The following is a 22,891-nucleotide window of genomic DNA, read 5'->3' as shown; positions in this document are numbered from 1 at the left end:
GGGGCAGCACCCTTCTTCTTCCTTCTCCCTGCGCAGGCGCAGGGCGGAAAATTCCAGTCTGCCCTTTTCCCCTCCCCCGACAGCAACAACAGCCAGGTGTGGGTGGAAAAATCCAGCCCGCCCTTTTCCCCTCCCCCGACAGCAGCAACAGCCAGGTGTGGGCGGAAAAATCCAGCCCGCCCTTTTCCCCTCCCCCGACAGCAGCAACAGCCAGGCGTGGGCGGAAAAATCCAGTCTGCCCTCCACCCCAGCAACAGCAGCCACCAATCCCTAAACCCTGCCCCTTCCCCCAGCAACAGCGACAGCCAATCCCTAACCACCACCCCTCCCCCGTCCAGTACCGCCCACTGACCTTTCGCCGGCAACCAATCAGAACAGGGCGTGGCTTTGACCAATCAGCCTTCCCCAGCCCCTATAAAACTGTTGCCTCTCCCTCAGTAAAGTGGACTTGTGTGTTTACCTTCTCTCCGCGGTAGTTCTTCTACCGTGCGCCCTCCAGTCCTGAGAGCCCCCGACAAGGGCCTGGCCTCCCTTGTCCCCAGTTCATCGCCTGCTTCTCCGGGCGACCCCTTCGTCGCCGGCTTCGCCGGGCGACCCCTTCAGCCGAACCGCGCAACCCCTTGTGAGACCGATCCCTCGTCTGCTGCCGGACCGACCCCTCGTCCCAAGTGGGACTGACCCCTCGTCCCAAGCGGGACCGACCCCTCGTCCAGAGCTGGACCGACCCCTCGTCCGCAGCCAGACCCCACCTCTACCGACCGAGCAAGCCGCCGCAAATTGGTACTTCTTTTTTGTCTTTATTTATTTTTTTAATGTTACATTAAAAAAATATGAGGTCCCCACATGCCCCCACCCCCCACACCCGACTCCTCCCCCCATAACAACAACCTCCTCAATCATCATGAGTCACAGAATTGGTATTTGCTCAAGGTAGAACTGCGGGTTTCTAACACTGAACTCAGAAGCTGTGGGAAAGTAAATCCCCTTCCACTAGGGCTAAGAGATGTGGCGTTCACTGAGAACTGGTCGTGGGGCAGAGTTTCCAAGCCCCCTGTTCCACAAATGTGTGAATCCCAAGCCTATGTTCCCTGAACCCCCACAGCCCACATTTCACAGGCCTACATACCCCTAGTCCACATTCTCCCAGGTCACTGTTTCCCAAGCCCAGCACTCCCAGAAATCTGGCATTGCCCTACCCCTCTGGTCTCAGACTAAATCCCGAAGTGAGAAGGTTTAAGTGGGAGGTGCAGAGGGGCCCAGGAGTGCAGGTTCATTTCTCTGGCCCCTCCCTTTTACTGAGTTTGGAGGAGCATATCAGATGACTTGAGGAGGGCCTAGGAAAGGAGGAGATGTGAATCTGCTGAGAGAGTCTGATTTACCTAAACGCCCTGGGATAGGAATCTTGGTCTCAGATAAGGTGGAGTTAGAAAATTAACCAGCCCCCCTGTAGCACACCTAAGGGAGAGGGACAGCAGGACATGCTTTACAGGCTTCCAATAGCATATTTAGTGTTCCTGGCAAGGGGTGGGTGCTCTCTCAAGAAATTGAGACATTGTTTTCTGAGATATGTTGGTTCACCAGGGACCCATTTGAATTTCCTGCAGGAACCCTCCTGCAGCCTTCCTGCTGCCTTGGGAGTGAGGGAAGTAAGGAAGGGAGAAAGGGGGAAGATCAGACTCTTAAACAGTTTATTCAGTTGCAAAGAGGATTCCTTGCCTGAGGCCTTATCTGGTCTTTTTTGTTGGTTTGCTCTCCTATTTTTCCTTCCTCTTTATCACTCCCACCACCCTTTTTATTTTTATTTATTTATTTTTCTTTCTCTTTTCCTTGCTTGCTTTTTTTCTCTCTTCTCTCTTTCTTTTTCATTTTTATTCCTTTTGATATATTAGGTGTTGCAGGCAACGTTTCTTATTTGCTGTGCTTCCTCATCCTCAATTTCCCCTTTTCTGTGTGTACTGATTTTGGCTACCAACACTATCCCCTTTCCTTTTTATCATTCTCTCTTCCTTCATTTATTGTTTCTGTTACATTCCACCTCTCTTTGTTTAGTCCCCAATATTTCTGAGTTTTTATCTCTAATACCTCTAATCTGTTGTCTATTGTTTATTCACTGTTTATACTATTGTCCTTTATTTTCTTTTTCCGTCTCTCCTGACCACACTGGCCTTTTAATTCATACTATATTCCTCCCCGTATTCAGTTTTCTATCTCATTATAGGTACTCCACTTTTTATGGTTATATCTATACACAGCTTAATCAGTTAAATATCCATTCTCCTAGATCTCCTATGGTTCTTCTGCTAACATTCACAATCAATACTACTATTATATTTTTCTTTTCTTACCCCTTTTGCTTTCTCTAGATCTCATATTTTCCTTCAACGGAACTTAGCCAACACCAAGGAAATAAAATAAGAAGAACAAAGTGACAAAGAGAAGACTTAACATGCACACAAAAACAACTAATTAATCCCCAAGACTAGAATATGATGATAATCAACAGAATGAACCCAACATGATAAGATGATAATGAGACAGCAACAAAAGACTATAGACATACCAATAATTAGGAAAAATGGCCAATCCAATGAACAAGCTAAAAAAAACAGGAAGAGAAGTGGAACATTGAACAAGTAATTAAAGTTCTCAAAACATGTATCATGGACCAATTCAATGAAGTGAAGGAAGAGATTAAGCATATTAAGAAAACACTTGGAGAGCAAACAGAAGAAATTGTGATCATGCACAAAAAGATAACAGATATGATGGGAATCAATAGCACAATCCAAGAAATCAAAAATACACTCTCAGCAAATAACAGCAGATTAGAAGAGGCAGAGGGGAGAATTAATGATGTGAAAGACAGTACATTCACAATCAGATAGTAGAATTAATTGATAGAAAGATATAAAAAATCCACCAGGTTGTTAGGGACCTGAATGACAACACAAAATGCACAAACATATGCATTCTAAGCATCCCAGAAGAAGAAGAGTAGGGAAAGGGGACAGAAGGAATGTTGGAGGCAATAATGGCTGAAAACTTCCCAAACATATTGCAGGAGATGTATGTACATATCCCGGAAGCACATGCACCCCAAACAGCATAAATCCCAACAGGCCTATCCCTGGACATATACTTGTCAAACTATTCAATGCACAAAACAAAGAGAAAATACTAAAAGCAGCAAGAGAAAAGAGAACCATCACATACAAGGGAAGCTACATAAGATTGGTCTCTCATCTGAAACCATGGAGGCAAGAAGGCAGTGATATGACATAGTCAAGGTACTAAAATAAAAGAATTTCCAACCAAGAATATGCTATCCAGCAAGGCTAGCATTCAAAAATGATGGAGAGTTCAAAATATGCACAGATAAACAAAAACCAAGAGAGTATGCCAACAAGAAACTTGCCCTTCAAGAAATACTAAAGAGAGTTCTGCAAGAGGACAGAAAAAAGCAGGAGAGACAGAGTGGGAGGAGAGTGTAAGAACAACTAAAACTATAAAAAGAGAAAAAAATCAAACAACATATGACAAACACAAATCCAATAAATATTATTAAGATGTCTATCCTGCCAAAACTGATGTACACATTCAATGTAATACCAATAAAAATGAACACAGCATTTTTAAATTAAATAGAAAAACTAACTATGAAATTTATTTGGAAAGGAAAGAGGCCCTGAATAGCCAAAGACATATTGAAAAAGAAAAATGAAATTGGAGTAATCACACTTCAAAACATACTACAAAGCTACAGTAGTGAAAAGGGCATGATACTGGCACAAGGATAGACACACTGACCAATGAAATAGAATTGAAAGTTCTGATATAGATCCTCATATATATAGTCATCTGATATTTGACAAGACCACGAAGCCCACTCAACTGGGAAAGAATGGCCTCTTTTTAAAAAAATTTTCTTTCATTTTTCTAAAATATATTTTATTTATTTCTCTTCCTTCCCCCACCCAGTTGTCTGTTCTCTGTGTCCATCCACCGCGTGTTCTTCCTTGTCTGCTTCTATTGTTGTCAGCGGCATGGGAATCCATGTATTGTCTTGTTGCATCATCTTGCTGTGTCAGCTCTCCGTGTGTGCGGCACCATTCCTGGGCAGGCTGAACTTTCTTTCATGCTAGGCGACCCTCCTTACAGTAGTGCAACACCTGCGTGTGGGGCACCCCTACATGGGGGGCACCATGCGTGTCATGGCACTCCCCGTGCACATCAGCACTGCACGTGGGCCAGACCCACACAGGTCAAAGAGGCCCAGGATTTGAACTGTAGAACTCCCATGTGGTAGACAGACACCCTATCCATTGGGCCATGTCTGCTTCTCTGAGAATGGCTTCTTCAACCAATGGTTCCTAGAGAATTGGATATCCATATGCAAAAGAAGGAAAGAGGGTTACCATCTCACATCTTATACAAAAATGAACTCAAGATGGATCAAAGACCTAAATGTAAGAGCCAAGACTGTAAAGATCTTGGAAAACAATGAAGGGAAACCTCTACAGGATCTTGTAATAGGAAATGGCTTAATGAACTTCACACCTAAAGCACAAGCAGCAAAAGAACAAATAGATAAATGGGACTTCCTCAAAATTAAAGCCTTTTGCACCTCAAAGGAGTTTGTCATAAAAGTGAAAAGAGAGCCTACCCAAAGGGAGAAAATACTTGGTAACTATATATTTGAAAGGAGACTTATATCGTGCATATATAAAGAACTCCAATATCTTAATAATAAAAAGACAAACAACCCATTTAAAAAATGAGGAAAAGATTTGAATAGACACTTCTCCATAGAAGAAATGCAAATGGCTAAAAAGCATGTGAAAAAATGATCAAAATCACTAGCTATTAGGGAAATGCAAATCAAAACTACAATGAGATACCATCTTATTCCCAAAAGACTGGCAGTTATCAAAAAAACAGAAGACTACAAATGCTGGAGAGGATGTGGAGGAATGGGAACACTCATTCACTGCTGGTGGGAATGCAGAAGGATACAGCCATCCTGGAGGACAGTTTGGCAGTTTCTCAAAAAGTTAGCTATAGATTTGCCATATGGCCCAGCAATTCCACTGCTGAAAATAGGACAGACCTGAAAATAGGGACACAAACCGATATATGCACACCAATGCTCATAGCAGCATTATTCACTATTGCCAAAAGTTGGAATCAACCCAAATGTCCAACAATGGATGAATGAATAAATGAAATGTGGTATATACATGCAATGAGGGCAAGCATGCAAAAGTTTGGCTCTCAGAACTGGCCGCCTCCGAGGTCTGAGGCACGAAATACGCCTCCCTTGGTTGGCCCCTTGGGACGAGGTACGCACCTATGCCTCCCCGCAGGGGAAACTCACGAAAGCCCCCTCACACCACCTCCGTCTGGGCCAATCTCAGGGCCTCCTACCTCGTAAAGACACGCCTGCTCTCTTCCACCTATCAGCGAGCTATCCAGCTCAGCCCTCTCAAATTTAAGCTCTCCCTAGTAACTACTGACCAGCCTAGTAGACGAGTTCTGCTTCTATGCCCTTATAAGGTAACAACAGCTAATCTAGCCTATCAGAACCCAATCACCCTCCACCAATCCCCTCTCTTCATACTCTATAAAACTGCTTGTATTTCCTCAATAAGGTAGACCTGCGCCATCCGCCTCGTCTCCGCAGTTGTCCATCGAGTCACTGTGCGTCCTCTCACGCCTGCGCCTCCCCACCCCGAGCCCCCTGTCTAGAGAAGCGGGGGCTCCTCACCTCATTTGGCGCCCAATGTGGGGCTCCCTGTGGGGCCTGGCTTCAACCGCTCGCCGTCGTCCAGGAGCAGGTAAGGACCCCTCCGGGTGCACCTCCCCTAGCTAGCATGGGGAGCTCACTCTCCTGGCAGCAAAGCCCGCAGGTTCGGGCCCTTGCCGCCCTCTTAGACTGCCACAGATGTAAAGTCTCAGCCTGTCAGCTTCAGACCTTCTGGGACCTCCTTCTTCCCTTTAACCCCTGGCTTACCACCGCCAACCTCTGGGACCCAGACACTTATCGTGTGCTCATAGATCGGGTCACCTCTGCCATGGAGCACAAAAATAAGCGTTTCCCTCCTGGCCTCATTCCTACCCTCATCACCATTCGCTCCTGCCTCCAAGGAGCCGCTCCTCCCGCCGTGGCTTACAGCTGCGAGGAGGCCAACCCCACTGACGACAGGGACGACAACTCCGTCTCCCTCGTGTCCCAGCTTAACAATCTCTTAGAGCCCGCGCAGCCTCAGGTGCTCTCTCTTAAAGTGCAAAATCTTGAGCCATCGGCACCTCCGCTTAAGCATCAAGATGGCGCATTTCCGCCTTCTTCCCCGTCCGAGCCCAAACATGGCTCCCTTCCGCTTTCTTCCCCGCTCGCTGCGCCCAAGGACCCAAGGAGCCACCCCCCATCTCCTCTCCTGGGGAAGGCACCACCTCCCTCTGCAGTGGCTATGTCACTCTACCCTGAACTTCCTGCTGCCGCAGCACAGGAAGTCTCCAACTTCCCCCACCCTCCCTGCCCGCAGGGCGGGGCCGCCGCAACCACCCCGTTCGCCCAGGCGGCTAGCACCTGCCTAGGACTAACCAACCCATACCCGCACGCCGGCTCCTCTATGTCTGCCCCTTGGCCATTCCCCACCAGTCTCGAGTCGCAGCCAAATAATAATTCCCCATCATTTCCCACTGCACACTTCCAAATGATGTGTCAGGAGCCTTTACCTCTGCCCGCCCCGAGCGGCTCCGCTCAGCCTTCAGCTGGCTTCCCCCAGCTCTTCCCCCTCAACATCCAACAGACTCCACAGCGCCCCCTCCCTTGGTACCCCCACGAACGTGCAGAGGTCAAACGCCTCAGGGAGGCAGTGAAAGAGGACGGTCTCGGCAGCCCATATGCCAGACAGCTCCTCGATGACATCTCTCTTCACTTAAATCTCCCTTACGATTGGCTCTCTGTTGCCCGCGCCATCCTAACTCCTGGTCAATTTGTCAACTGGCGCGCGCATTTCCAGAACCAAGCCGAACTCCAGGCAGCCACCAACCTGCAGAACGGCGTCCCCTTCCCGGCCGAGGCCTTCTTAGGCACCGGGCCTTTTGCCAACCCTGGGGTATACGCCCGGGCGCCTGCCGCCTTTTGGGATCAATGCCGTTTGGTTGCCTTGCGAGGCTTTCAAAACTGCTCGGCTATTAAGACTGATGGTCTCGCTAAACTTACCCAAAGGAAGAACGAGGACTTCTCAGCCTTCATTTCACGAGTCCAAGAGGCCTGTGAACGAAAAGTAGAAAATGATCAGGCCCGCCGAGCCCTCGCTAGGGAACTTATCCTAGAAGGGACAAACTCGGCCTGCAAGCAGGCCATCTTGCCTGTGCGTGATAAAGACATACATGAATGGATATTGGCGTGCAAAGACGTGGATCAAACCACCCAAGTCCTAGCCACCACCCTAGCCACCTCCATAAACCATTCCACCCAGAACCTCGCTGACACCTTGGCCTCATCCCTGGCCGAGGCCCTCTCCCTTACCGGAGGCTGCTTTAAAAGCGGGGAAACGGGCCATTTCGCCCGCGACTGCCCCCAAGGACCCCGCCCTTCTAACCATCGGCCTCCAGGGCCTCCCACTCCTTGCCCAAGGTGCGGGCATGGCTATCACTGGGCCAGAGACTGCCGGTCACGCACAAATAAGAGCGGCAAGCCTTTAAACTTCCAAGGGGGCGGGCCCCAGCCCCACAACCAAGGGGTTCCCCCCCCCAGCCCCACAACCAAGGGGTCCCCCCCCGCACGCAAACCACCAAAGCCATAATGTGGTCCATCCCCATCAACCAAAATAAACCTCTTCTAGCCATAAAAGTTGGAGGAAAAGGTGGAGGGCAATGGTTTCATGGCACCCTTGACTCCGGAGCTGAAGTCTCCTGTTTCCCCATTTGTTACGAACACCTATGGGAAACCATACCGGGTCCTCCCATACAAGGTGCCACTGGGGAAGCGCCCTCCCGAAAGACTAGGAAATTAATTCCATGGGAGGACGAAGATGGACACAAAGGGCTATTTCAGCCTCTCATTGTGCCAGAACTCCCTACTATTCTATGGGGCCGTGATATCCTTGAACAAAGCAGTGCTGTCATCTCCACTGAGCACCCTGGGTCTACGGAGCACCCCCAATTCTAAGCGCCATTGCTCGTAATTTACCGCCTCAACTCATTCCTCTTCAATGGGACACAGAGGAACCTATCTGGGTTGAGCAATGGCCTCTCCCGTCTCATAAATTGGAAGCTTTAAAGTTATTAGTACAAGAGCAGCTACACCTGAAACACATAGAACCCTCTGTTAGCCCGTGGAATTCCCCAGTCTTTGTCATACACAAAAAAGACAAACAGGCATACCGATTCCTCCATGACCTACGTGAGATAAATAAGCATATAAAACCAATGGGTTCCCCGCAACCGGGGCTACCTCACCCGTCAGCTATTCCCAAAAAATACCACATACTTATTATTGACATCAAAGACTGTTTCTTCTCCATACCACTGCATCCTAATGACTGCGAAAAGTTCGCCTTCACGGTTCCACTGCCCAATCATCAAGGGGCTAATGCTAGATATCAATGGACCGTGTTACCACAAGGTATGAGAAACAGTTCAGCAATGTGCCAAAATTATGTCAATCAGGCCATTGAACCTCTTAGATCCTCATATTACGTCATCCACTATATGGATGACATCCTCATCGCTCACAGTGAAGAAGAAATGCTAATCGAAGGGCTAAACCAATTAAAATTAAACCTCCAACAAATAAACTTAACCATCAAAGAAGAAAAGGTACAAAAGGTAGCCCCATTCACACTTCTTGGATACCGAATAACCTCCCATATAAACCCCATATCACCCCAACTCGAGACTCCGGAAGCGCTCACTCTTACCGAGCTGCAACAGCTTTGCGGACATATCAATTGGATTAGAACCTCCATCCCTATCACTACACAAGACCTTGACCCCCTTTTCCAGCTGCTTAAAACACCTGGACACCCTTCCAATATAATTCATAAAAAGATTAAAATCACCCCGGCTGCCAAACAAGCCATAGAAAGGGTGTCCCAGGCTTTGTCGAAAGCAGTTATCAATAGATATAACCCTGAGGAACCAATCTTAGCTCTAGTCCTCAAAACCCTAGGCACCCCAACGGGAGTGTTATGGCAAAATGGCCCTCTTCTTTGGGTGCATTTGTCTAAATCTCGCATCCCAAAGCTCCTGCCACTAATACAGGCCTTTATATCCTTGGCATCAGACCTTGTCACTTTGTGTAGGCAAAGGTACAATGTAGAACCTGCACGAATTATATGGCCATTAAATAAAGAACAAACTACCACCCTCTTGCAGGAGAACTATAGCATGCAAGTGCTCAAGGAACAGTATACTGGGGACTTTGACACATATTACCCTTCAAGCAAGTTGTTGCAAGGCCTTACAGGCATAAAGTTAATGGAAAAAAACCATGTGTTCCCTTCTGGAGCGCCTATTCCTCATGCCACAGTAGTATTCACTGATGCATCCAAACGTGGATTTGGCTTTGTAGCATATACAACCAACAAATGCACACCCCCATATCAGGCCTATAAGTTAACTAATTCAGTCCAGAGGGGCGAGCTACATGCAATCATAGCAACCCTTCAAACATTTAGTCAGGAACCACTTAACATATTTTCAGACAGCCAGTATGCCAGGTTTGTAAAACCATAGCGTACTGCACCTTCTTCCCCACAGACTCACCTCTAGATGCAGCCCTGGTTGACCTAAAAAAGGCCCTGGAGCATAGACATCACCCCTGGTATATCAGCCATGTTAGAAGTCATACCTCACTTCCAGGAGCTATAGCAGAAGGAAACCATTTGGTTGACTCTTTAGTCTCGGCACTCCTAATGCAACAATTGACCGTTGATCCCATCAGTTAGGCAAAAAATCTGCATGCACGCTTTCATTTTTCAGCTGCGTCCTTAAAGCACTTACTCCCTGACGTACCTTTAAACACATGCAAACACCTAGTGCGCCTTTGCAAAACCTGCGCACCATTCTTACCATTGGGACCCCTACAACCTCAAGGGGTTAACCCCCAAGGCCTGAAGCCCAATGCACGCTGGCAAATGGATGTCACCCACATCCCAACATTTGCTAGGCTAAAATATGTACATATCATCATAGATACTTATTCTCATTTAACTTATGCGGCAGCCTTGGCCAGTGAAAAGGCTAGGCACTGCATAAAGGCACTGCAACAAGCCATCCTGTTCATGGGAGTGCCTTGGGACCTAAAAACAGACAATGGCCCTGCCTATACTAGCAGAGAGTTCCAAAATTTTATCAGAACGTACAACATCACACACCATTTTGGCATCCCATACAATCCACAAGGTCAAGCCATAGTAGAAAATATGCACCATCGCTTAAAGGTTCTCATTGAAAAAGAGAGGGGTATACAGCCCCAAGCTACACCAGATGAACTATTAACTTCATGCCTAATACACTTAAATCTGATGACATTTGACAAGAATGGCCTCTCGCCAATGTATAAGCATTGGGGGCCCTCTATAATATCTACTCCTCTTCCCCTCGTATATTGGAAGAACCCAGAATCCAACAACTGGCAGGGACCCAGCCCCCTTCTAACCCAAGGACGAGGGTTTGCTTGTATTTTTCCAGATAACGTCCCACAGCCCATCTGGATCCCTGGAAGGAATGTCCGCCCAGGAACTGGAGAGACCAAACCGACCCAGTCAGGGTCCATGGAAGCCGTCCTGGAGGGACCGCCGGCGGATGCGAGCTCTCCAACACCAGATACAACACCTCAACATGTCGGATGAAGCTCCAGACATCACCGCCCTGATCCGCCTGTATAGGAGAGCCAGAGCCACCAGCCCAACGAAGCCCCCTAACCTCGTTGCCCTGCTGCTTGCTATGCTCTCGCTCGCCTCTACAGGCCAGGCCATGGAGGTCTGGGCGGCAGTCCGTCATCCTCCTGGATTCCTTTTCCTTTCCCCGCAGAGCCTTGTTTTCCCCCAACTCATCCTAAGCAACTGCTCTCTACAGTTACCATGCAACCCCACCTTCGTACCCACATCGATAACTCTCACTGTTTCTCTTACTCTCCCCCCCAGACGCTCTCTTACTTATAGCCTTTGGCAGTGTTGCCAATCCTATAACCAATCCTTTTGGAATTATACCCTCTCTCTGCAGCATGACATAGAAACCTTTAATGACCTCGTTGTCCCCGAATTTACTATTAGCCTCCTCAGTCAGCTACTCAATAAGTTCACCCAATTTTTCAACCCTGCCAATCTCATTTTCTATGGTATCCTTTTCCTAATAGCTGTTATTCTTCTCATAGTGTTCAGATGTGTCTTTACCTCCCTAACCGCGTTAAAGCAGAACCAGCGAGTTCTGGCTATCTCCACCCTAGCCTTAAAAGAAAACAAAGGGGGAATTGAAGGCAAGCATGCAAAAGTTTGGCTCTCAGAACTGGCCGCCTCCGAGGTCTGAGGCACGAAATACACCTCCCTTGGTTGGCCCCTCGGGATGAGGTATGCACCTACGCCTCCCCGCAGGGGAAACTCACGAAAGCCCCCTCACACCACCTCCGTCTGGGCCTATCTCAGGGCCTCCTACCTCGTAAAGACACGCCTGCTCTCTTCCACCTGTCAGCGAGCTATCCAGCTCAGCCCTCTCAAATTTAAGCTCTCCCTAGTAACTACTGACCAGCCTAGTAGACGAGTTCTGCTTCTATGCCCTTATAAGGTAACAACAGCTAATCTAGCCTATCAGAACCCAATTACCCTCCACCAATCCCCTCTCTTCATACTCTATAAAACTGCTTGTACTTCCTCAATAAGGTAGACCTGCGCCATCCGCCTCATCTCCGCAGTTGTCCTTCGAGTCACTGTGCGTCCTCTCACGCCTGCGCCTCCCCACCCCGAGGCCCCTGTCTAGAGAAGTGGGGGCTCCTCACCTCACCTTATGTTGAGTAAAGCAAGCCAAGCATTGAAGGACAAATACTACATGACCTCTCTGATATGAAACAAGCAAACATAGCTGTCCCAGAGCTAAAGACTGGAAGATAGGCTTAAAGGATTTGGGGGGAGAGGAAGGTTGCGAACAAAGTCCTACATGGGTGAAGTCTATGATAAGCTGGAGGTAAGTATCTTTACAGGGAAGGGATAAGATGGGGGGATAGGGATACCATTGGGTGGGGCTTTGTGGCTTGAGGGGGCTAGGGGAGGATGGGTCAGATGACCCAAGGAATTTGGGGGAGAGTTGGGGGAAACAGTTGAATATGGGAGAATGTCATGTATATGGTTGAAACTATACTGTTGAGAAAACTCTTCAGAAAATATAACAATGAAGGGTCATGTGTTTAAAGTGGTTGGTGGGGGGGCATCTGGTACAGGGGCAAGCTTCTACGGAGTATGAGAGTGCTCATTTTGTCATAGCATGTCATATATTTCGGTGGAGACCCATACAATGAGTGTGAAGGCATACCCACATCTTGGGGTGACCTGATGTTCCCAGATAGAGGGAATTGTGTCTCTTGAGAGAATTGCTGGCTCCCAATTAGTTAGGGCAGGCTAGTATGTCAAGCCCTCAGCATTGTTGCAGTATCTGTTAATATGGTCCTTCAAGTAGTGAAGATTGATTGTCACTGTGGGCCCTGAGGGGAAGGGGTGGGAGGTATAGAATAGATGGAAGTAGGGCGACTGGGGGGCAATGGAAGTGCTCCATGAGATTATGCAGTGATGGATATAGTACATGTTAACTTACAACTAAAATGTATAAAAGTGTATAAACTAAAATGTAAACAATAATGTAAAACATAAGGAAACTAAACATCTAGAAATTTGTACAGTCTAAAATACAAACAATGTAAGCCAAAATGGAACCATGTTTGAGAGCTATGTTTCAAAATCTGCACATCATCTGCAGCAAATATAACATGAACATGTAAAAAGATCATTGCTAGGGAAAGGAGAAAAGGGTTTGATGTTGGGTATCTGGGAGTTCCCTATATTGTGTATGTGAATTACTTGTGATCTAATTTTTGAAGAAAAGATTAAAAATAAGGGGAAAAAAAGAAAGGATGTAGACAATGAGGAAGAAATGAAAGCACCTTGCCACTGTACTTACAGGGCAACATTATTATAGTGGTGCAAGGCAAAACGTTAGAAAGACACTTTTATAATATTTTTCATTTTATTAATACACTGATTTATTTTTACTTTATTTTAGTATTTCTAAATTACTATGTATTCTATTTCTAAACTTTAAACCCATCACTATATTTCAATTTCCTAATAATTGAATCTGGCAATATATTAGGATTCATTCTTGAAGAAGTTTTGGACCACAGAGAAGTTCAACTATGGCAGGGGAGGAACTCTGGTGTGGGGCGCTATTGATGGGGTGGTGTACATGGGTGTGAGGGAGTTCTCCAGGGCATGTATATAGGGGACGTAAATATGTTATGATATATGTTGAGTATCTTTATAGCAGTTACAGTTATAAATATGAACTGAGGGAGTGCTGAGTTCCTACCCCGGGGAGCTCTGCACATTCCTCAATGGAAAAACAATAATCCCCCAAGTGCAACGGCAAAGATCAACAAGGAAGGAAAGTCTGATAATGAGCCCTTGATACTGATGACTATGCTTAGGAGTCTGTGTGCCTGAAATATGAACTAGGCCTAGAGCTGCAGGGTCCCTAAGAGTTACCTCCTGAGAACCTCCATGTTGCTCAAATGTGGCCACTCTCTAAGCCAAACTCAGCATGTAATGCATTACCTTCCAGCATGGGACATGACTCCTGGGGAAGAGCCTTCCTGGTGCTGAGGGATTACTACCAACCTGGTGAAGCAACTAGAAAGAGACCTGGAATAAAAGGGTCAATTCAGACCAGCAGAATAGCTCAGCCTAAATGTTGGATCAAGTGTTAAAAACTGCTTTTTAACCTTGAACAAAAGGGGGAAATGGCAAAGACGAATGAGTTTATATGGCTAAGAATCTTCCAAAAAGAGCTAGGAGGTCATCAGAAGGGTCACACTTCTGCACACCTCAGCAGGACCCCAGAAAAAGCCAAAGTAGTTACAACCCTAGGTATGGGTTCTTCTGAAGGCTACAGAGATCCACAGGGTATATGGTCATGGCAGATGGATTTGGAGTTCTGTGCCATGGAAGAGGGCCCTACTTTGGAATTTGTGCTCCTGAGTGTGATGGAGCTGGACTCAAATGTGATTTTCTACACACACCTCTTCTGTCACTTTTACTGAAACTGTGGTTGGCACTAGGGAGGGTGCATACTCAGGAGACTTGAATCTCTGGACTGCCCATAGGCCAGCTGGGCCCTGAGCCTCAACAGAGTGGCAACTCCTACTCCCTGGTTAATTGGTCTTACCCAGGTCAGCTAACAGGGAGGTGAAGATGGTCAATCACCACACCAGGGAATCAAGAGTGCCTACTCCTGCAAGCAGAGGAATTGCATCCATCATCCATATGGAATCTAAGCCCCCTCTTGATCTAGAAGTGGAGAGGGCATCACCATACCAGGGTCCACAGAATGAAGGAATAAAGTACGTACTTGAGTGGACTTACTGATATTCTGCTATAAAACTATTGTGACCAGTAATAGAAGAAATTTTAGCATTGATGTGGAGAAAGTGGCCACAGTATTTGCTGAGGGCAGGGAGATGGAAGTAGAGATGTGATGTGGGGGTATTTTTGGGAATTTGAGTTTTTCTAAATGATATTTCAGGGTCAGATACTGGACTTTATATATCCTGCCATAACCCACTGAATGTACTGAGGGAGAGTATGAACTACAGGTAAACTATTATCTATGTTATTAGTGCAGCAGTGCCCCAAAATGTGTTCACGGAGTGCGATGTGTGTGCCACAATGATGGGGAGGTTGTTGGTGTGGGAGGAGTGGGGTTTGGAGGGTATACGGGAACCTTTTATATTTTTTAATGTAACATCTTTTTTGTGATGTATATATCTTCAAAAAATACAATTTACAAAATTGATGAGGTGGGGGTGGGGAGTGGGTTACATGGGAACTTATGTTTTTTGTTTTTTATGTGTTTTTATGAGACATTCCTTGTGATCTATTAACTTTAATAAAAAATAACATAGAAAAAAATTTTCCTATTCATTTATCTCTATTTCCTGATATTTCTGCAATGAATATGTACTACATTTGTAAAGGGGGAAATAGGTTTTATTTTGCTAAACACAAAAGACTTATTTATATAAAATCTTTAGAAAGGAATGGATGCAACTTCTATTCACATTCTCAAATACCTCTCCTTCCTAATAATTTATTTTAAATAATATATGCATGTGTAAGGGTTGGGGGCATTTGACAAATATTTTCAAGGTAAAATCAAAAGCACAGAAGACCATTGCCATCTAAACTTGATTGACATGTGATCAGAAGCTAATGTGCTCAACTGAATCTCTACATGATTTTGTCTTTCCCAACTTGTTCTAACTAATGCATAACTCCCATGAAGTGATTAAAGTATACAAGCCAGAGCAATATACTAAATACTGTTTTCCACAGAGTAGAAAGGACACCAGGGACTGGCACATGCCAGGTGACCTCTCTACCACTCTCATTTCCCAGTCACCTACCCTGGTACCTCAGTCCTCATCATTAAGTAGTTCATGGAGGTGCACTGAGTACCAAAAATGTTCGCCATAAGTAATAATGTAAATAAATGTAATGAATTCCCAAACCAAAGACAATGCACATTTTTTAAAAAAATATTTATTCATTTATCCGCCCCCCCCCCCCCCGGTGTCTGTTCTCTGTGTCTATTTGCTGCGTCTTCTTTGTCTGCTTCTGTTGTGGCCAGCGGCACGGAAATCTGTGTTGCTTTTTGTTGTCATCTTGCTGTGTCAGCTCTACGTGTGTGCAGCACCATTCCTGGGCAGGCTGCACTTTCCTTTTCGCTGGGTGGCTCTCCTTACGGGGTGAACTCCTTGTGCGTGGGGCTCCCCTACGCGGGGGACACTCCTGCATGGCACAGCATGGCACTCCTTGCGTGCATCAGCACTGCGCTTGGGCCAACTCCACATGGGTCAAAGAGGCACGGGGTTTGAACCGCGGACTTCCCATGTGGTAGGCGATGCACTAACCACTGGGCCAAGTCCACCACCGACAATGCACATTTTTAAGGCAATATGTAATAAGATATGGCTGTGTATCATTACTTTACATCAGAAATAAGCTTAAAAATTAATAAATATAAATAAAATTAAACTTCACTTTACCTGTACTGAGAAGATTTCATGGCCTAATGGGATGTGGAAGGAGAGTGGTGAGGAGGAGAGGTTACATGGAGTGTTGCTTGGAAGGGGAATTCCACACCAATAGAATATCAAATACTTGCACTTCAGGTGCTCTTTCTCTTTTCTGCCTTTTTTCAAATTGCATCACAAGCTCTCACACACTCTTTGTCGCCTAAAAATTTATCCAATGAGGACTGCTTCTGTCTTCTTTTCAGAATTCTTTGAAAGCATGAAGCTATTTGGTCATTCAAAAAACTGGCATTTCTGCTTGTCCACACTTTGTCTGGATGATACTTCTATGCAAATTTTTGAACTTCTGCCATTTCTTTTATCAAGGAACTGGGGACAACCTCCCCTACCTCCTCCTTACCTAAAGATATCTCTCTTCAGCCACCTCTTGTTGCTGCTCCTTCTGTAGTTCCTGCAGCTCCTCGGTGCTGAGCTCTTCACGATTTCCCTCCACTAACTCCTCAACATCAGCAGCATCGACCTCCAGACCCACCATTTGGCCCAAAGATACAATCTCCTGTACAACTGTACCCTTTGTACTTCTAGACTTGGGGTCAGCCTCAAACCCTTTGAAGTCTCTCTGAGTCACCACCAGTGGCCTGAAATTCTTCCATGCAAAATTCCTGCTGGTCTTTTTCAAATGATCAAACCAGCCGTGGCTGGCCTTAAAAACATCAATACTCTCATCACTTGGTTCTGGTTTGTTTTTCAAAAGATTGGCATGAAAAACTTTCACTTTTTCACATATCATGGCTTCAGATACACTGTTGCCCACTAATGGCTTCTCGTTTACCCAAATTATTAATAGCTTTTCAACTTCCTGGAGTGTTTGGGAACACTGTCTTGTTAGTGCTTTAATTCCTTTCACAGCACCAGTCTTTTATATTGTTTATTCTTAATGATGGTGGAGACCTTTGTTCTAGACATACCATGTTACCTAGTAAGATCAGTAATGCAAATACTGCCATCATATTCACCTATTATTTAATTTTTCTTCTCTGGTGGTGGGAAGTAATTTTCTTTTCTGCTCAGTGTTATCACTGCTCGTTTTCTTGGGAACACATGATGAGAAAAAAGTGCAAAAATACACAAAATGACCACAGAAGCTAAGACAAGACTGCAATGGGTTGCACACAGGTCAAGAGCTACCATGTGACTAACGTGCGAACCTTTGTTTCGACTGGAAGGGGTAGCAAGCAACTGACACCAACAAGTTCTCACTGACTTTCTGAGTACCAAACAATGAGTACTGGGACAAAATTTTCATGCCAAAATACACTGAGCAGCAAATGAGATGAGTTTCAAAGCAATCAAGTACCAAGCTATGACTGTGTAGCCAAAGCACCACTTAGCGATAGACACCGGCATCTTTTGTTTTGGCTAGCATGGCCTAGTTGCCTTAGTTAGAGAAAACAGTACTAGTAGGCCATTCATATAAGACAGTGGTTCTCAACCACAGCTGCACATTAGAATAGCCTGTTAACCTTAAAAAACAATTACCCAAAATGCAAATCAGAGTTACAATGAGATACTGTTTCACACCTATTAGAAAGGCTGCTATTAAAAAAGAAAAAAAAAGGAAAATAACAAGTATTGGAGGAGATGGAAGATGCAGAGAAATAGGGACACTCATTCACTGCTGGTGGCAATGCAAATGGTGCAGCTGCTGTGGAAGACAGTTTAGCAGTTCCTTCTGTTGCAGGAGAAGTCTAGGTCTAGCTGAGAATCCCAAGCAACCCTCGGAGAGAGGGAGGAATGAAGTTTTATTATGTGTGCAGACCCAGAGGAGAGTTCAGTCTCCAAATTCTTGGCCCCCCGCTGTGGTTTTCAGAGGTTTATATAGATAGGCTGGCGGGATGACAGGAACTTTGGTTGGTTCCCAGATTGCCTCTAGCAGCTGAAGAATTTCCTCCTTGTTCTTGATTCCCTTTCCCCCGGCAGTTAAGAGGCCCCTCTTTATAAATGGCCCCATGGATATAGATGGTCACAAACGTGTACTTGGAATCAGTGTAGTGGTTGATCATTTGTCCTTTGGTCAACTGCAGCACTCAGCCCAGAGCCCAGAAATCCACCTGCTGTGCCAAGAATCCTTGTGGTAGGGGAGTAGAGGATGGGCTGGATGGGCTGGAGGGTGCCATTCTCGTCCAGATGGGGTGGGCCCTGTGTCTCCCAGAGGGGCATCTTAAAGGCTGGCTGCGCTGACCAGAGCCTCCTGGCCATTGGAGTCCCTGGGTCTCTTCCTGAAGTGGATGTTTGGTCCAAGATGGTTGCTGGTGGAGGAGGCTCAGCAGGAGGGTCTGCCCATGGTTCCAGGCTGGGAGGGGAGACTAAAGGAGGGGGGGTTCTCTGGCAGGCCTGGAAATGCACTGGGGTTTGGGGGAAGGGCTGGTGCAGTAGGGGCGTATGGTGGTGGCAGAGGCGGGGAGTCCTCTTCTGCCGGTCCTTGGTGAATGACTGACCAGCTTCTGTAGCCTCACCTCCTGAGTTACTAAAATCCTACTCTGTCCCTTTTTCCCAGTGCATAAGTGACCCAAGGGTCAGTGTTTGGGCAATCTCTAACCAGGAGTCAATGTAGGGGAACTGATCAGGGTGCCCCGGATCTTTGGTGACCACTAACCATATCACATGAACCCTGGGTATGTCCAGGGTCCCCTCTGAAGGTCAGTCAACACCGAAAGTTGGCCACTTCAATTTACAGTGTTTGGAGTTTTTTTGGATTCACCTCAGTGCCATAATCTCCAGAAAAGCCCTTTTTGAATTCCTAAGCATGCAGGTCAAAATGGTGGGCTTTGACTGTGACGAACCCATCCCCATGTTGGTGGCATGAGACAGACAAAGGATAGGGGTCCCCCTCTCGAGACCGCTCAGATGCCCGCCTGTCCGCATCTCTTGCGAGAACTTAGGCTCGTCTTGGCTAAGGCGTCCATGCAGAGTCTGGATTCACCATTATGCCGTATGACAAGCTGCGGAATGCAGGTTGGCGCCCAGTTCAACTCCGTAGCGCAAGCTGTGGAGCCACAGACTTGTACGACAGGCATAAACCCCTGCTATCTTCATTCCTCACACTTTCACTCTGTGCTTAAACATGACCTTCCCTGGGTCTGCCCTGGGTCCAAGAAATTAGGAGGTAATCAATATCCTCTTACATCTGGAGAGGGGCCTGACTGGGACTGGACTTGGCACCCGGGGCCTTGCCTTTTCCTTAGTCTTCCAGTATTGTTCGGTCCCTCTCTCCACTGATTCAGGCCTGGTCACAGGAATGCGGCGCTGCGAGAAACTCCATGGAAGGAGGTCCTGTCAAGCAGACAGGTGGCACCTACCTCGTTCAGATGGAGCTCACCGCCGGCTGTGCCCCCTGTCTCCCAAGCTGGAGGCACAGTGGGTCTGCTTGGTTGGGTTTCCCAGTTAGGGAACCGAATGTTGCAGGAGAAGACTAGGTCTAGCTAAGAAATGCAAGGGACACTTGGGGAGATGGAGGAACGAAGTTTTATTATGTGAGCAGACCCAGAGGAGAGTTCAGTCTCCAAATGCTGGACCCCTGCTGTGGTTTTCAGAGGCTTGTATAGGGAGGCTGGTGGGAAGCTGGCGGGAGTACAGAAGCAAATTTTGCTGGTTACCTTGAGATAAATGGACACGGGCTGAGGCAACGGCTGCTAGCCCAGATTAGCCTGCTGGCTCACACAATCAAGCTCTTACAGGCGCACACCCTGCAGCTCACAGCTCACGCACACACCCAAGGGCTGCATTATCAGAAGGCAGCCTGTACCAGCATTACATAGCGGGCAGGGGATTCCCTCAACACTCAGAAAGCAAAGTAAAAGTACCATATGACCCAGCAATCGCACTACCAAGTATATACTCAAAAGAATTGGGAGCAGAGACTTGAACAGATATTTGCAGAACAATGTTCATAGTGACAGTGTTCACAATTGCCAAAAGAAGGAAGCAACCCAAGTCTCCATCAGCCAATGATTAGATAAATGGAATGTGGGACATAAATACAATGTCATATTTTTCAGCCATAAAAAGGAATAAACTCCTGATATATGTGACACATGGATAAACCTGGATGCTATGTTGAGTGAAATAAGCCTGACACTGAAAGATAAATATTTTACGACCTCACTGCTTCTAAACAATTAGAAGAAAAAAATTCCTAAAGTCAAAATCTAGAATATAGGTTACCAGGTGATGGTTAGATATAGGGAATGGGAAATTAAGGCTTAAAATGTAAAAGGTTGCAGTTTGGAGTGATTGAAATATTTAGGTAATGGATGGTGGTGACAGTAGCACAATGCTGGGAATGCAATGAACAGCACTGAAATGTCTATCTGAATATGATTAAAAGGAGAACTGCTAGATTGTATGTATGGTAACAGAATAAAATAAAAATTCCAAGGAACTGCACTACACAAACTGGGAACCCTGAGTCAAACCATGGACATTAATTAATAATAAAATTATAAAGATGTGTTATAATCATTGGAACAAATGTTCCACACCAATGCAAAATATTGGCAGTAAGGTGGTACATGGGAATCCTGTATTTCATGCATGAATGTTCCATAAATCCACAACTTCTCTAAGAAAAGAATAAAGGAATAAAAAGCAGTGACCCATGCTTGCTTAGGCTCTACCACCATGCCCTCCCCCAGAGATTTTGGTTTGTTCTGGGATAAGACCAGTCACGGTTATATTTTAAATGCTTCTTAGTTGAATCTAATGTGCAGGGAGGGTTCAGACCACTGATTTAAGAAGTCTGAAAGGATATATAACAAAATTGTACTACGGGTCTCTCTGGATGGTGGTATTGCATGTATATTATATTTTCTTTTTTGTTGGGTTTCTTTTCTATATTTCTAATTTTTTAAAAAAGGAAAATGCTTAATTTGCATATTAAAAGCTTTTTAAATCAAGAAATCATCAAGGAATTTTAATGAGCATTAAGTTAAATTCGTATCTGCATTTTGGAACAAATTTGAGGTGAACAGTGGAAGTAATATCATATGATAGTTCTCTTTCTAAAACATAAATGGGATTAATACAAAGAACACACCTACCAAAATTTGGGAGCTCTAATATGATATCATGATTTGAAGAGGTATTTTAGAGTTCTCTCTACCCCAAAATAGTTTCACCAGAGCCAGAACTTCATTTCACTACCCTTTTCACTCCTTCTGCAAGCCAGCGACAATGACGCACCCTTTTTTACCTATCTGGGCCCCTACAGAATCATCAGTTAAGGAAAGCAGCCTCCGCATAGGAAGGTAGGATTTTAGCATCCAAAGATTGGGCTGAAAATAATTCACATGAGATGCTCCACTGCTGGTGGCCTGACTTGACTTACATAAATTTGGGGCTATGCCTCCCAAGTACAGGTACTGTGGTCCTCTAGAGCCACTTATCACAGGAAAACACTCCCTGGTGAAGCCTATTGTTTAGGGCAATTTTATGTGAAATGAAGTATCTGTCTTAGTTTCTGATTGAACAGAATGCCGCTCACCTGCTTCCCTTCCCCCCTGGGCAAGTCTCTCTTTCTCTGCAAAACTGACAACCCATACTAATGTGCCTCTTCCAATGGGACATCCCCTACAACAAAGAAGAATCAGTTTGTATCCTTCTTTTCAGTTCTTCTGGGTATATACCTAGCAGTGGAATTCGCAGGTCATGTGGCAAATCTATAGCTAGTTTTTGAGGAACTGCCAAACTGTCCTCCAGAATGGCTAGACCCTTCTGCATTCCCATCAGCAGTGGATGAGGGTTCCCATTCCTCCACATCCTCTCCAATACTTGTAGTCTTCTGTTTTTTAAATAGCTGCCAGTCTAATGGGGGTAGGATGGTATCTCATTATAGTTTTGATTTACAATTCCCTAATAGTTAGTGATTTTGAGCATTTTTTCATGTGCTTTTTAGTCATTTGTATTTCTTCTTTGGAGAACCATCTGTTGAAATCTCTTGCCCAGTTTTAAAATGGGTTGTTTGTCTTTTTATTTTCAAGATACAGGATTTCTTTATATATGCAGGATATTAGTCTCCTATTGGGTATATGGTTACCAAATATTTTCTCAAACTGGGTAAGCTGTCTTTTCACTTTTTTGACAGATTCCTTTGAGGTGCAAAAGGCTTTAATTTTGAGGAGGTCCCATTCATTTTTTCTTTTGGTGCTCGTGCTTTCGGTGTGAAGTTCATGAAGCCATTCCCTATTACGAGGTCCTGTAGATGCTTCCCTACATTGTTTTCTGAGGTCTTTAAGTTCTTGGCGCTTATATTTAGGTCTATGATCCATCTTGAGTCCATTTTTGTATAAAATGTGAGATGGTAATCCTCCTTCCTTCTTTTGCATATGGAAATCCAGTCTCCCATGCACGATTTGTTGATGAGGCAATTCTCTCCCAGTTGAGTGGGCGTGGTCACCTTGTTGAGTATCAGATGACTGTGTATGTAAGAATCTATATCAGAACTCTCAAATTGGTTACATTGTTCTCTATGTCTATCCTTGTGCCAATACCATCCACATGCCTCTTCTGTCACTTTTACAGAACCTG

This window comes from Dasypus novemcinctus, chromosome 4 (assembly GCF_030445035.2).
Source record: "Dasypus novemcinctus isolate mDasNov1 chromosome 4, mDasNov1.1.hap2, whole genome shotgun sequence".
NCBI classification, from domain to species: domain Eukaryota; kingdom Metazoa; phylum Chordata; class Mammalia; order Cingulata; family Dasypodidae; genus Dasypus; species Dasypus novemcinctus.
Note: the sequence above shows the minus strand (reverse complement) of the source record.